Source organism: Callorhinus ursinus, unplaced genomic scaffold (genome assembly GCF_003265705.2).
Source record: "Callorhinus ursinus isolate GAN/ISIS: 27379988/994484 unplaced genomic scaffold, GSC_fseal_2.0 scaffold52, whole genome shotgun sequence".
Classification (NCBI taxonomy): Eukaryota; Metazoa; Chordata; class Mammalia; order Carnivora; family Otariidae; genus Callorhinus; species Callorhinus ursinus.
Genome location: NW_027397114.1, coordinates 5565709 through 5578714, shown reverse-complemented (window position 1 = coordinate 5578714; position 13006 = coordinate 5565709).

Here is a 13006-nt window from a genome sequence, read left to right as displayed (position 1 = left end):
GCTCAAACTCACAACTCCAAGATCAAGAGTTACATGCTCTGCCTACTGAGCCAGCCAGGTGACCCTCAGCCCCCTTGACTTCCCTCTTCCTTTCCCATTTACCTGAAGTTGGCCTCAAAAATACAATTACCTGGGACCAAATAAGCTATAACACCTTAAACGTTCTCCATCTGATTCCATATCCAATCCCTCTCCCTTCCTCTCACACCATGCACCAAATCAGGCATCAAGTATCATGAGATCCAATTGAAAAAGATTCTAAATATAACAGAAGGAAGGCATGATTGGAAAGTTGGTCTGCAGTCTGATTTCCTTTAGACCCAGGGCATAGGCTCCAGAGCTTATTTTCAGAGCTCAAAATATTATCTTTAAAGGTATCTTTTGTAATAGATAACTGCAAAATATCACCACAGAGTCTTCCTCATTTTTATTCTCTGGGCCTTGGTATATGAGATTTGCACCCCCCTGCCAGCCTCCTGGCAACTCCGTCTTCTTCACCATCTGCTTCAACTTCCAGTTAGACCTCATTTCCTCCAAACATTCCTCAACTGACCTGGTCAGGCACTGATGATTCCCTCAGGACTTAGGTTTTCAGCTTCAGTGTTTGGCTTGCAGCCCATTATTTTGTACTAGCTTATGGGTAGCTTTCTTGCTTCTCCTAAGTCATTTTATGTATGTTTGTCCCTTCTCCCCAGTTCTGAGCAAAGGGAACCATTTGCTCTTGTATTTTTTTTTTTTTTAAGTTTATTCATTTGAGAGGGAGAGCGAGAGAGAGAACCCGAAGCAGATTCCGCACTGAGAGCGGAGCCTGACGCGGGGCTTGATCCACGACCCACCTGGAGATCACGACCTGAGCCGAAACCAAGAGCCGGACGCTTAACTGACTGAGCCAGCCAGGTGCCCCTTGCTCTCGTATTTCCTGTCAGTACCTAACATGAGCCACTGCACTGGGCAGCGGTGAGTCGGTGTTGGTTATTTAAGTAACTGACTGTTTCTCCAACTGATTGCTCTTGAATATTCCTGATCACTCTTGGAAGTTGGGCCTACAAGTCCTGACAACTGAAAGGAGGGAAGGAAGGCTCCAAGTTTTGTGAGGACTAATGCTTATCATCTGGGGGTTCCTCTTTAAGTTAAAGAGTAAAGAAATTACAGAATTAGGTACAAGGCCCTAGAAGTGTTCTGTGCAAGTGAGGGGCTCAGACTCTTAAAGTTTCATTAGCTTCATGGTAAGCCTGTTTCTGACTGAAAGAATGAAGTCCAATTATATCCCGTCCAACTCTTCAGCCCTGACTGAATGAGGTGTCTATTCCTGCTTTTTCCTGCGGATATCCTGTACCCAACACATTTATTCCACAAGATGGCTCTGGCTCAACAAAATGGCTTTGGCAGCCTAGTCTGTCTATCTCATGAGAAACTCCCAAAGTGCTGAATTGACACTCCTCCCATTTAGTAACTTCATGGCACTTAGAACCGTTCTTTCAGAGCAGGTGGTTTCTCCTGATGTGCATCATGGAGGGGAGGGGGAAGCTTGTGCTCAATCCTGGAAGCCCCCGATGGCTCAAAGACTCGAGGAGTTGTGTTGTTGTACAGCAGAAGGGCCTGGAATGTTCCAGTACATTCCACCAGTGGCCTTTGTGACCCCTGCTTCCAATCAACTTAGGCAAAGGCCTGGTAATCTACAAAGTAGCCTGTATTCTGCGGGGGTAGGAAGCAATTTGGCCTTGCTTCTTCCATGCCACTCTGATAATATCACACAAGTTGGCACCTTCCTTGGAAGTCCCACCCAGAAGCTCTATCCAATTCTTTGACCTCCTGGGTGTTTGCCCAGAATGTCAAGCCAGGGTTTAGAAACCAACCCTGTCAACTTCTTGGCCCTATACACTCAACTCTGAATTCTTCCCAAGACAGACTGGAAATCCTGGGATCCCTGAACCAGTAATGGGCCTTCATTCCTCAAAATTCCCAAGAAGTCTGCACCATCTGTGCAGATAGTAACATCAGCACCCCCCAGGAAGGAAGTAATATAATCAGGATGCTAACGGCCATGTGCCCCTGCTACACAGCATTAGAAGAAAACATCCACTTACTGGGTGCTTACTATAGGCTATGCAATTTGCACACGTAATCTCATTTAATCCTCAGTCATAGTTATTATAACCTATACAGTAGGTATAATTATCCCCATTTCACAGGTTGAGAAAACCGAGGCTCAGAGAGGTTAGGAAATGGGTTGAAGGTTATACAGCTAGAAGTGACAGGTCCACCTGCTTTCAAAGACTGTGTGTATAACCACTATGGGGTTGGGGGGGTCACGACCCCTTACCCAGAGGTTGAAGGTCAGAGTTAGGAATACAGGCCAGACCAATCATGCCACCCATCAGACCACCCACTCCCCTGCCTCCCTGCCACCTCCCCAGCCCTAAACTCTCTAGAATTCTGACTTTGTTTATATTGCAGGAAGCGGTGCTCAGAAATTATAGAGGTGAGTCTGGCAGGTTCCAGCTGTTCCTGGTGTGGGAGTTGAACAGTTTTTGGAACTTCTCCTTGGCAAAAGCATGTCTTTCCTTCAGCGGACTAGCCTAGGATCAAATCCATTTGCTTCCTCCAAGCTTCCCAGCTTGGGGGAGGAGAGAGAGATGGGGAAGCTGGGGGATTTCCACTGGGAGAGACGAGAGCAAAATGAAAGGAGGTAGAAGGGTTAGAGCTGCTCTCTAGGCAAGGCTGCCAGAGCTCTGGAACCAAGACTCAAGAAATTTCTGTAGCGTGGCAGGTAAAGTGAGAAAGCTCTCTGTGGGGTCAAAAGAGAGGCAACAAGAGGAGGCTCTAGGGAAGACTCGGCGGAGGAGGGTGGCAAGGAGGTAAGAACTGATCCGGGACCAAAAGTGTGTTTTAATTCTGAAACCACTATAATCACCAAAGGAAGGGACTCACCCCTTGACTCTATCTCCCCACTTCTGGGGTGGGGCAGCCAAATAAGGTGCGCTCTTGCTGGACTGTGCTGAGGCCAGAAAACGCGGGGGGCGGGGGAGGGCAGGGAAGAGTGCCTGACCGACCGCTGTGTTTGGCTGATAAATGATGAGCACCCCTGCCTGTTGCCCATTCTCTTTTCTCTCTGCTTAGTTTGCTGCAAACTTCTGCCTGGCAGGGAGCCCCAGAGAGGGGTGGGGTAGAAAGGGTCCTCCAGACAGTATTTAATACTCTGTGATTTATAGGCTGCTGGAAGGAAGGCGGGGGGGGGGGGGGGGGGGGGGGGGGGGCCAGAGAGGGGAAGCCCCTGGGATTAGGGACTAGTTTCCATGACGCATCAGTACACCACTGACAAGAGTCAAAGTATTTTCTTGATGCCTGTGCCTTCAGTTTCAAGAGACAGCCCTCACCCCTCCTGGGGCCCAGGGCTCGGGTACCATCTAAGTTGAGACCTGTGGAACTGGCTGGAATGAGACTAATGGACATACATCCAAATCTGCAGCCTGTTCTGTAAGCCTCATACTGCTGGGCGAGGGAAGAAATCAGTGAGGTCGAGCAGCTCAATAGCTGTTTTTGGAGGATTTATTTTTTTCATGTACAAGAATTCTTTTGAACCCTCCACGGCTCCAAGAACAACTATTTGAAATGTCCCTGCTTATGGGGCCAGGGGGTTAAGTGCCAGGGATGGAAGGCTAAAAGCCAGAGATGCTGGTTGCAGGGATTCTTGGGATCGGGGCTAATGGCCTCCCTGCTGTGGGCTTGGGAATACCAGGCCCAGGCTTTGGTTGCCCTGAGAGATGCAGCCATTTTTACTTCTGATTGAAGGGCACCACCTTCTGGGATTTTCCCTTCTCTGGTGAAAAACCAGAGTAGAATATGCCCCGAGGACCAACAGGGCATGTGCCCAACAGTCTGGAGGGCACTGAAGGAGATAACAACGTGAGGTAGGGTGGGACCCATGCTTTATATAGTTTACAGTTTGGTCCTGGCTGGTGGAAAGAAGATGCCTTCCATGAGAGCGCCTGGTAATTGCCCTTCATAAGTGTGATCTCAAAAGGTCAAGGGATGGGCCTTGAATAGCCCTAATGTCCCTGAAACAGTCTATTGTATGGCTATTGTCTCTACATGTAAAGGAACCCTTCTTAACCCTATTTGTACTTTTCTCTTTTTCTTGCCTCTGGGGTTTCCCAAGTGAATAACTCCATGCTACCCTGTCCCCAGACCCGAGTCTACGAGTATACGAGTCTACCGCCTTTAAGCTTTAACAACAAAAGAGTTCTACATGCATTTCTTAAACTCCTACTATGTACCAGGCATCACACTCTGTGTGGGGATATAGAGGTGAACAACACACAGGGTTCACTTCTCTGCCAAGTCCACGGTCTAGTTTTCAAAAGATTTTCCTTTGTGCTTTGGGATTTGGTAATCCAATGGGCAGGTGACCCCCTTACATTTTCATATGCAGGGCTCAGATCCTCAGCCTCCATCTTTCCACAGTCTTTTAAAGTTTGCCTCATAGGGTGACCCCCACTTTTCCCTTGGCTAATAATTTACATGAACTTTCTCTGGACTCTGATAGGTCTTCCTTGGGAGCCAAGTGACCGGAATTAGGCACTATATTTTGTATATGAATGCTATATGCATGTGTGTAGATGGGTAACACAATGTTTTCTAACTTCCTTCATTTAACTGTTGGCCATATTTTCAAACATCCAGTGGTTAACTGAGTGCCTATGAAGCACCATGCTCGATACTGAGGATGCTGTGGTCTGGGGTATACGTTAAGGTATGGAAGATAAAGAATCCAGAAGTTACACAAGTACATTTATAACTACAAACAAGACGAGAGCTATGAAGAAACATACAGGGTGCCTAAGGGTATAGAAATGGAGGCCTGGATCTAGTTTGGAAGCTTTAGGAAAGAGTTCCCTGAGGAAGTGACATGTGATCTGAGATCTGAAGGATTAGTGGAAATAGGTGAAGAAGAGTATGAGGAAGAACATTCCAGGCAGAGTAAAGTGCAAAGGTCCTGAGGTAGAAGGAACCAGTGCACTCCAGAAGAATTGCAGGGAGGCCAATGAGGCTACAACACAGAGGATGAGGTGGTGTGGGATGAGCTGGAATGTTAAACAGAAGACAGACCATGAAGGACCCTAGAGGCCAGGTAAGGATTCCAGTCATTATTCTCCAGAAGCATATGAAACAAAAATCTACAGAAGAGTTAATAATGGCTCTTTTCCCCAGATTACTAAGTTGCTTATACTTGTCTTGAAGGAGAATGGTAATGATGGCCTGAAGTGCTAGGAACTTTCCCAGTGTCCTGGCATGGTGCAGCTATGTTTGCCTTGCACTGGGGAGGCCCAGGACTCATGAGCCAGCCCCAGCCTGGCAGCCCTCAGGCAAGGGATGGCCCCTGCTCATGTGGACAGAGGAGCAGGGGTGGAGGGTGGGTGGAGTGCTTTGCCTGAGGTATCGGCTCCACAGTGACATCTGGAACAGTCCCAAGACTATGGCTCTTGTTCCCAGATAACTCTATCATGTATGCCCCCCATTTAAATGGCCCACTCGCCCTGCTGCCCTTCCTGTACAGCTGTTCTCCCCACCCAATCTGGGGAAGGCCCCTGGATAAGAAATCTTGACTGCCCAGAACCTGGGGTTTTGACCTGCTGAGTTCAGGCCTCAGTACTGTCTGGAACCAGGTACGTATCCTTGAGAGCTTTGCACTGGTATTACTGGAAGCCATGGGATAAGAGCGTCATGATGGCCGGACTTTGCCTTTCTGAAGGCCTCTCCTTCTTTCTGGTCCTATTTTTGGAGAATGTGGTTTGGTGTAGTGACACCTACTGGCAAAGCAAGGCAGGTAAGCAAATGACCAGATGCCCACTTAGCCTCAAGTAATTTCTAGACTAGTGAAAAAAAAAATCATCCTAAGTCCCTGATATTGGTTAGAGCAAGAGTAAGAAGCCCACGGTTGTGGGTTTGGACCATATATGTGCTGGTTTGCCTTAAATAGAGAAATGTTTTTTCTAGTTGCAGCTTGCATCCTTAACTTTGGCCAGTTGATTCATGTTTGGCTACAGTTAGTCACAAGGGAGACTGGGTAAGCATGTGTAAATGACTCAGGGACCCATTCCTAGCCCCCATTCCTGGGAAAGCATCTCCCAACAAAATAAAAAGACCCACAGTTTACAAATGGCAAAATTCAGGGTCATTTTTCATCCTCCTGAAGCTTGACTGGTTTGGGAATTTTTTTTCTTTCTGGGACTCGGTTTCTTCTAGGTCCCTGGGAAAATACTGTCTATAGAACCATCTTCAAGCTTCCTGTAGTGGCTGTGACTACAGCTTTTAAAGTGGCCCCACACCTCTTGCTGAGGTAAAAGGGAGCCTGCCTCCTCACTGCTTTCATGCATGTCACCTCCACATTCTGTTCACGGGGCCATTCTCTCTCAGTAGCGTGCATTCTTGACTAAGAGTTTACCCCTAGAGGTCACTGGAAAGCCAGAGCAAAGCAATGAGGAGAAAATACTAGGGCAAGAATTACGAAGCGAATGTTCTGCCTTCTTAAATAACACTGACTCCATAACCAAATGTGGCTCACACGAAGCATCTGACTATCTATCTATCCATCTATCTATCTGACCCTCGTTCAGACTTAAAAAGAAAATCAAGACCCCAGTAGAGAAATGGGTAATGAGGATTTCATGGAAGAGGAAAGAGAACTAGCAAAGAAACATACGGCAGACTGAAGTAAATCCTTACCAGAAATCAAATCCAAAGCACATTGGAGGCACAGTTTTCATTTTGACTAAAATTGCAAGATCTTTTTTTTTTTTAAGATTTTTATTTTTAAGTAATCTCTACACACAAGGTGGGGCTCAAACTCACAACTGCAAGATCAAGAGTCGCATGCTCTACAGACTGAGCCAGCCAGGCGCCCCAAATTGCAGGATTTTATTAAGTGGTAACACTCACTTCTGGGAATAATGTCTTAAAATTGGCACCCTCACATGATGATGGTGACACTTTACATTTGGGTAAGTCTTTGGGGAAAGAAAAAAAGTAATATATAAGGGGCAGACGTAAACACAGAAGAGACCGACAGAGGCATGCAGACGCTTGCCTCAATAATCCCACATAGGGGAATGAGCACATTATGAAACAGTACCACAATGCAACGTCACACAATGATTATAATTTACAATTCTGAAGCCCATAGAGAAACATGGCGCATGTTGAGAATATGTAAAAATATGAAATTTCATGTAAACAATGGGTGCATCTATGCAAAAATATACACAATAATAAAATGTGCTCATGTGGTGAAAAATTGGAAGGTACTCTGCAAAAAAGAAAAGTAGCTTTGTGGCAGCAGTGAGATTAAGGATGTCTTATTTTCTCACAACTTATTTAGTGTTGGGGCATCTGGGGGGCTCAGTTGGTTGGGCCTCAGTCTTCAGCTCAGGTCATGATCCCAGGGTCCTGGGATCGAGCCCCATGTCGAGCTCCCAGCTCAGCAGCCAGTCTGCTTCTCCCTCTCCCTCTGCCCCCCCCTGCCCTGCTTGTGCTCTCTCCCTCCCTCTCTCAAAAATAAATAAATAAAATCTTTAAAAAAAAAAAACCACCCAAACACCTTATTTAGTGTTATTCTGTGTTAATGTTTGAAAAGGTGGAGGGGTTGGGACAGGTGAAAATCATACTCTCCCAGCCCCCTCTATACACACTTGTCCTACATCCTCTGCTCCAGGAGGGGAAGACCCATGTCTGCTTATCCACGGTTGCACTCAGCCCCCAGCTCAATCCTAGCACTTACCAGATGCTCAGTAAATATCTGTTGAATGAATAAATGAAAATGCCTGCAGTCCAAAAAGGCTCAACCCGGGATCACTGGGCACATTCCATCCTGCGGAACGAAGAAGAATTTGGTTTTGCTCGAATATAAAAAGGAAGGTGGGGCGCCTGGCTGGCTCAGTCAGTATAGCAAGTAGCTCTTGACCTCGGGGTCATGAGTTCAAGCCCCACATCGGGCTTAGAGCTTACTTAAAAAAAAAAAAAAAAAAATTGAAGGCCCATCCATAATGGCAATTCCCCGGTCTTCTCGATAAGTGAATTTGGGCTTGGAGAACCCAGGGAGAGACAGTCTGTTAAAGCAAACCCAATTACTACCCAGGAACATATGTTGCCCTCAGGCCTCTGCTGCCATAACAACACTGTGTAACTATAACTACAGCCCTGGAGGGCTTTGGCCCTGTCAAATATGGAAAAGGATGTCTTCATCACACGCAGGCTTCGTGCACAGACTGACTTCCCTGGGGAGCTTAGATCAGGGAAGGGAGGTAGATAATTGGAGGAAGGGGGGAGATGAAGGGCAGGAGTGGGAGAACTGCTACTGAATCAGGATTAGAGTGATTTTTTTTTTTTTTTTTAGCAATTTCCAAAATGTGGTTGTTTGACTGTTTAGTTTTGGTGGTTATTTATAACCCCAGCTGCAGAGGCAGGAGTGGTGCCTGAGCCTGCTGGGATCTGTCCAATACCTTCCCCCAGGGTGGGGTTGGGGGGTGGATGGTAGATAAGGGTGATACAGGAACCAAATTCACAAGTGGCCAAGAAGGGAAGAGAAGTTGCAGGCCACCCTCCAAGAAGAGTGAGAAAGTGACCAGTAGTGACTGTGCTGACTCCATGTTGAAGGCAGCTGTGAATGAAAGGCTTTTAATATGAATTACAGTTGCATCGGCAACCTCTGAGGTTCTCCCGAAGGGACAGAGATTAGGCCAACACTTACACTCAGAAGTCAGGAGATTGGCCCGGCTACGCTAGCCACTCTGAAGGTCAAGGCAGGCTTCTCCACCTTCCAGGACAGTTGTCTGCACACAGAAGAAACTACTGTCTCTATCCTCTCCTGGGCACATCCCTGGTCAAAAACAGGCTTAGAGGAGAGAGGGTGGCTGGTTCTGTGCAAGTCTTTCCTAACTGAGCCAACACTTGGCAGTAGCCGCTGAATTTACTGACCCTTGGAGATGTCAGGAAGCCAGGGAGAAGCCGCCCAGGCAAGGCTCCCAACCTCTAGGAGCTCCCAGACCTCTGAAGCAAAGGACAAACAACTCCACTTTGCATTTGAAATACAGTACCTATCATTTTACTGGCAGGGGAGGATTTTAAAGGAAACTCAGGGATCTTTTAGGGAGCTTACAAGTGTGACTGAAGAGATAAGATACAGATACAAGAAAGAAAAGGCACAAGAACATACAGAAAAGATCAGCCCCACGCCCTACGCCCTGTTCAGTTCCTCTTCGACTCTGGGTAAGGTTATTGTTACAGCAGGATTCGCACTGGTCTCCCTGCCACTCTGATTAGTCCCCCTCACGGCTGCCAGAAAGAGATCTCTAAAGTGCAAGTGTGATCGTGGGACTACTCTGCTTAAAGTCCTTCAGAGATGTCTCATCACCTCCTGTCCGGGCTCCTCAGCAGGGCGTCGCCCAAACCATTCCTGCCTCTTCTTTTGGCAGCCACCCCCCCAACTCCACCCTGCTGTTAGTCACCTCCATGCACGATGCTGCTCCGTCCCTCTGCGCTTTTGTGCACGCTGCTCCCTTTGCATGGAAAGCCCCTCTTCTCCTTGCCCACTGGCAAACTCATCTGTCCTAAGAAACCCCATTCTTTTTTCACCTATTCTAGAAATCCTTTCTTTTATCCTCCAGACAAAACACTCTACTTCCTCCTCTGTACCACTTCTGACCCTTGCTCATCCTTCTATTTTCCCATTAATACTCTACAGTATTTGGGGACCATGAGATTACTGGCTTGGGGAGACATGGTGTCTTGCCCATATTGGGTGTGACTCAAAACCTGGGCTAGAATTCCCGGGTAATTACTCTGCGTTTCTTGAGCTGAAGTGAGGGTGAACAGACAAAAGCAAACAATCACTAGACCATGTAAAGATATATTGACTAACAGTAGGATATTAGCCATGACTAGGGTGACTGGAATTATAAATATCAGTAACAACAGCCATTTACAGAGTATATACTCTGGCAGGAACTGTGCTAAGTGCTTTATGACAGTCGTCTCCTTGAATCTTTACAACTTTGTGGGGCAGCTATTAGTGTCTCCATTTCACAGAGAGGAAAACTGAGGCACAAATTCAAAAACCTGTCTGAGAGCCATGCAGACAAGTGGCAGAGCTGAGGGGCACCTGGGTGGCTCAGTTGGTTAAGCATCTGCCTTCGGCTCAGGTCATGATCCTGGGGTCCTGGGATCGAGCCCCACATTGGGCTCCTTTCTCAGCCAGGAGCCTGCTTCTCCCTCCACCTCGGCTGCTCCTCCCTGCTTGTACTCTCTCTCTCTGTGTCAAATAAATAAATAAAATCTTAAAAAAAAAAAAAAAAAGAAAGAAAGTGGCAGAGCTGAAAGTCAATTCCCCATCTGACGTCGGAGCCCTGGACTGGGTACTAGTAGAGCTATGAATAAAATAAATATGAGTTCCTATTATCTGTTTGGAAAGGAGAAAGGGGAACAAATCATCGACCAAACTGTATAAGGAAAAGTATAAATATAGCAGTAAATGTAAAATAATATATCACTATGCCCTACTACCTTAGAATGAATAAATCAGGAAAGATTTTCTTCTTTTTTTAAAGATTTACCTATCCATTTTAGACAGATGGAGAGCTCAAGAGAGCGTGCGTGGGGGGAGGGGCAGAAGGAGAGACTCTTCAAGCAGACCCCCTGCTGAGCTCCGAGTTTGAGGTGATAGGTTCTATCCCAGATCCATGAGATCATGACCTACATGACCTTCACTTAACCGTCTGAGCCACCCAGGCGCCCTAATCAGGAAAGACTTTCTGAAGAAAGTAAATGTTCAAGAAAGTTGGTAGATGCATCCAGGCAGGAGAAAAAGCCCGTGTGAAAGTGTAAAGTCAGGAGAAACAGTGGAGGTGGGCTGCCTGTGTGAAGTCTGGCATATGAAGATGGGCCAGGGGCAACTAGTCAAGAAACTTTGAAACCAACATCAGTTTCTGCTTCAAGAGCTAATTTTGCCATGATGAAAATGACCCTCAAAGTAAAGATTATATTTGATCCAGAAAAAGAAAGGAAGAAAAAAAAAAGCTTTTAGGGTTCCCGCTTCCCCATTCTAAATATACCTAGCTGTTCCACTTTCATCTTAAATACACATTTTCCTTTTGATCATCTTTCTATCCTATTGATGTTAGTTTTTTCCATCTTTCTTCCAAGGTGCACACCTTCCAAGGACAAGAACCATGTCTAAATGAAACTGTAAATTCTTCAGTGTCAGCTGCAGTGTTTGAGAATCTAGTGTAAACAATTAATGTTGAACATTTGTAATGCTGGTATTTGTATAATGAATGGTTAAGTCAGGATAAGATCTTATTCTAAAATACTAATTTCCAGGGAGGGATATTTCACCAACTTTGAGCGCCATCCATTCAGAGATTGTGGAACAGTAAACATGTCCTGATTGACTAGCAAGCATTTAGTGTGGGCAGAGCACAGTCTGGGCACACAATTAAGGACGATACACAAAACTGAGTTATGCTTTTAACACGAGAGCTCCTTACCCTAGTCTGGGAGCCAGAGCATCCACGACTGACCTCAGGCACACACCAGTAAATGCAATATAACAGTAATAGTGGGAAATTAAATGATGAGATACAAGAGGAAGAAACGTGAGCCCTTTTCCAACAAGTTCTTATGTGCAGTTCAATCTTAAGGAGGTTATTCAGAGGTATTTATACTACATACTAAAAGTTAAATACTAAATACTGAAAGCCGCCTGTGTTATACCACCAGCCCAGAATATCCCCGATGACAGTGCTGGCTAAAGGTCCGGAACTTTAACTCTTCAGAGTCCTCTGTTTTTCTCATCAATCAGATGTTTACCTTCTGCTGCTTTGTTCTTTAGCTCTGCTCGTGGGGGAAAACTCAGGTGAAACTGGGGTCCAAGATTCTAACTTAATGACTGAGTATGCCTGGATTCCACCTAGTCGCTTTCCGCCAACCTTTGGTTCTCTCAAAGCATTTCCTCCAGCGAGGTTAAATCCTCAACGCCTGCTCTCCATTTCCCAACTTTTTTAAATGGATCTTCTAGCTAGATATTCTTGACCAACTTTTCCTTCCTCTCACAACTGACCCTATAATTATTATCATTTAAATATTCATGCCTTTTTTAAGCTCCAGCTTCACTAAAAATATTCCTTCCTCTTCTTCCTCCCCTCCCCCCCCCCCCGCCCAACTCCTGGTCAAGCATTTAGATTTACAGAGGTCACTTGGGCTAAATGGGGTTCACTGCTTCTCCGACACTGGTACCGCACCGGCACCCGCCCCCACCCCCGCGGGGCCACCCAGGGCTCTCAAACCCATACAGAACGGGGGAAGGAGGTGGGCGCTCACCATTAAGTGAACCTGGGAATTCTTTGGAGCTACAGCTTCTGGAGAATGGTTTTACCTCTTTCCGCGACGTGAGCAACTAACTTACTTGCTAAAAGCAAGGACAATGTCTCCTCTACCAGAAACAAACTTACTGATGATGGACGCTACCCTTTAGTTCCTTTTATAAGCCCCCATTCCCACCACTTTGTGATGCAGGATGGCTTTTAAGATACAAGTTCTTGTGCAAAATATCCCTTCCCAACTTTGAGTTTATATAATAAACAGATATGTCCTTTAGCCAATTAGGCAACGAAGGGGTTAAATCTCAGCCACCTGATGGATTCTGGGGGTTTCCTTCCTCGACTTCAGAAATTAAAACGACCGGGAAGGGAAATTTTGCCCAAGGTAAAGATGAGAACCGCGAACTTCAACTGTCAGGTTTCAGCCCCAAACAAGAATGGCTGCCCACGTCCACAAAAGGTGCCAATCCCCTAACTAAAAATGGCTGGCCCGGATTTCTACTACGGTGCTACTTTCTGCCCAATTCCAAAATGGCGCTCACTAGCCTCCCCCGGAGGAGCGAACCTCCCAGCACCCTCTCGGGCCCTCAACGTCAGGTGACGCGAGCCCCAGCCGGAAGTGAAGGAAAGAGCGC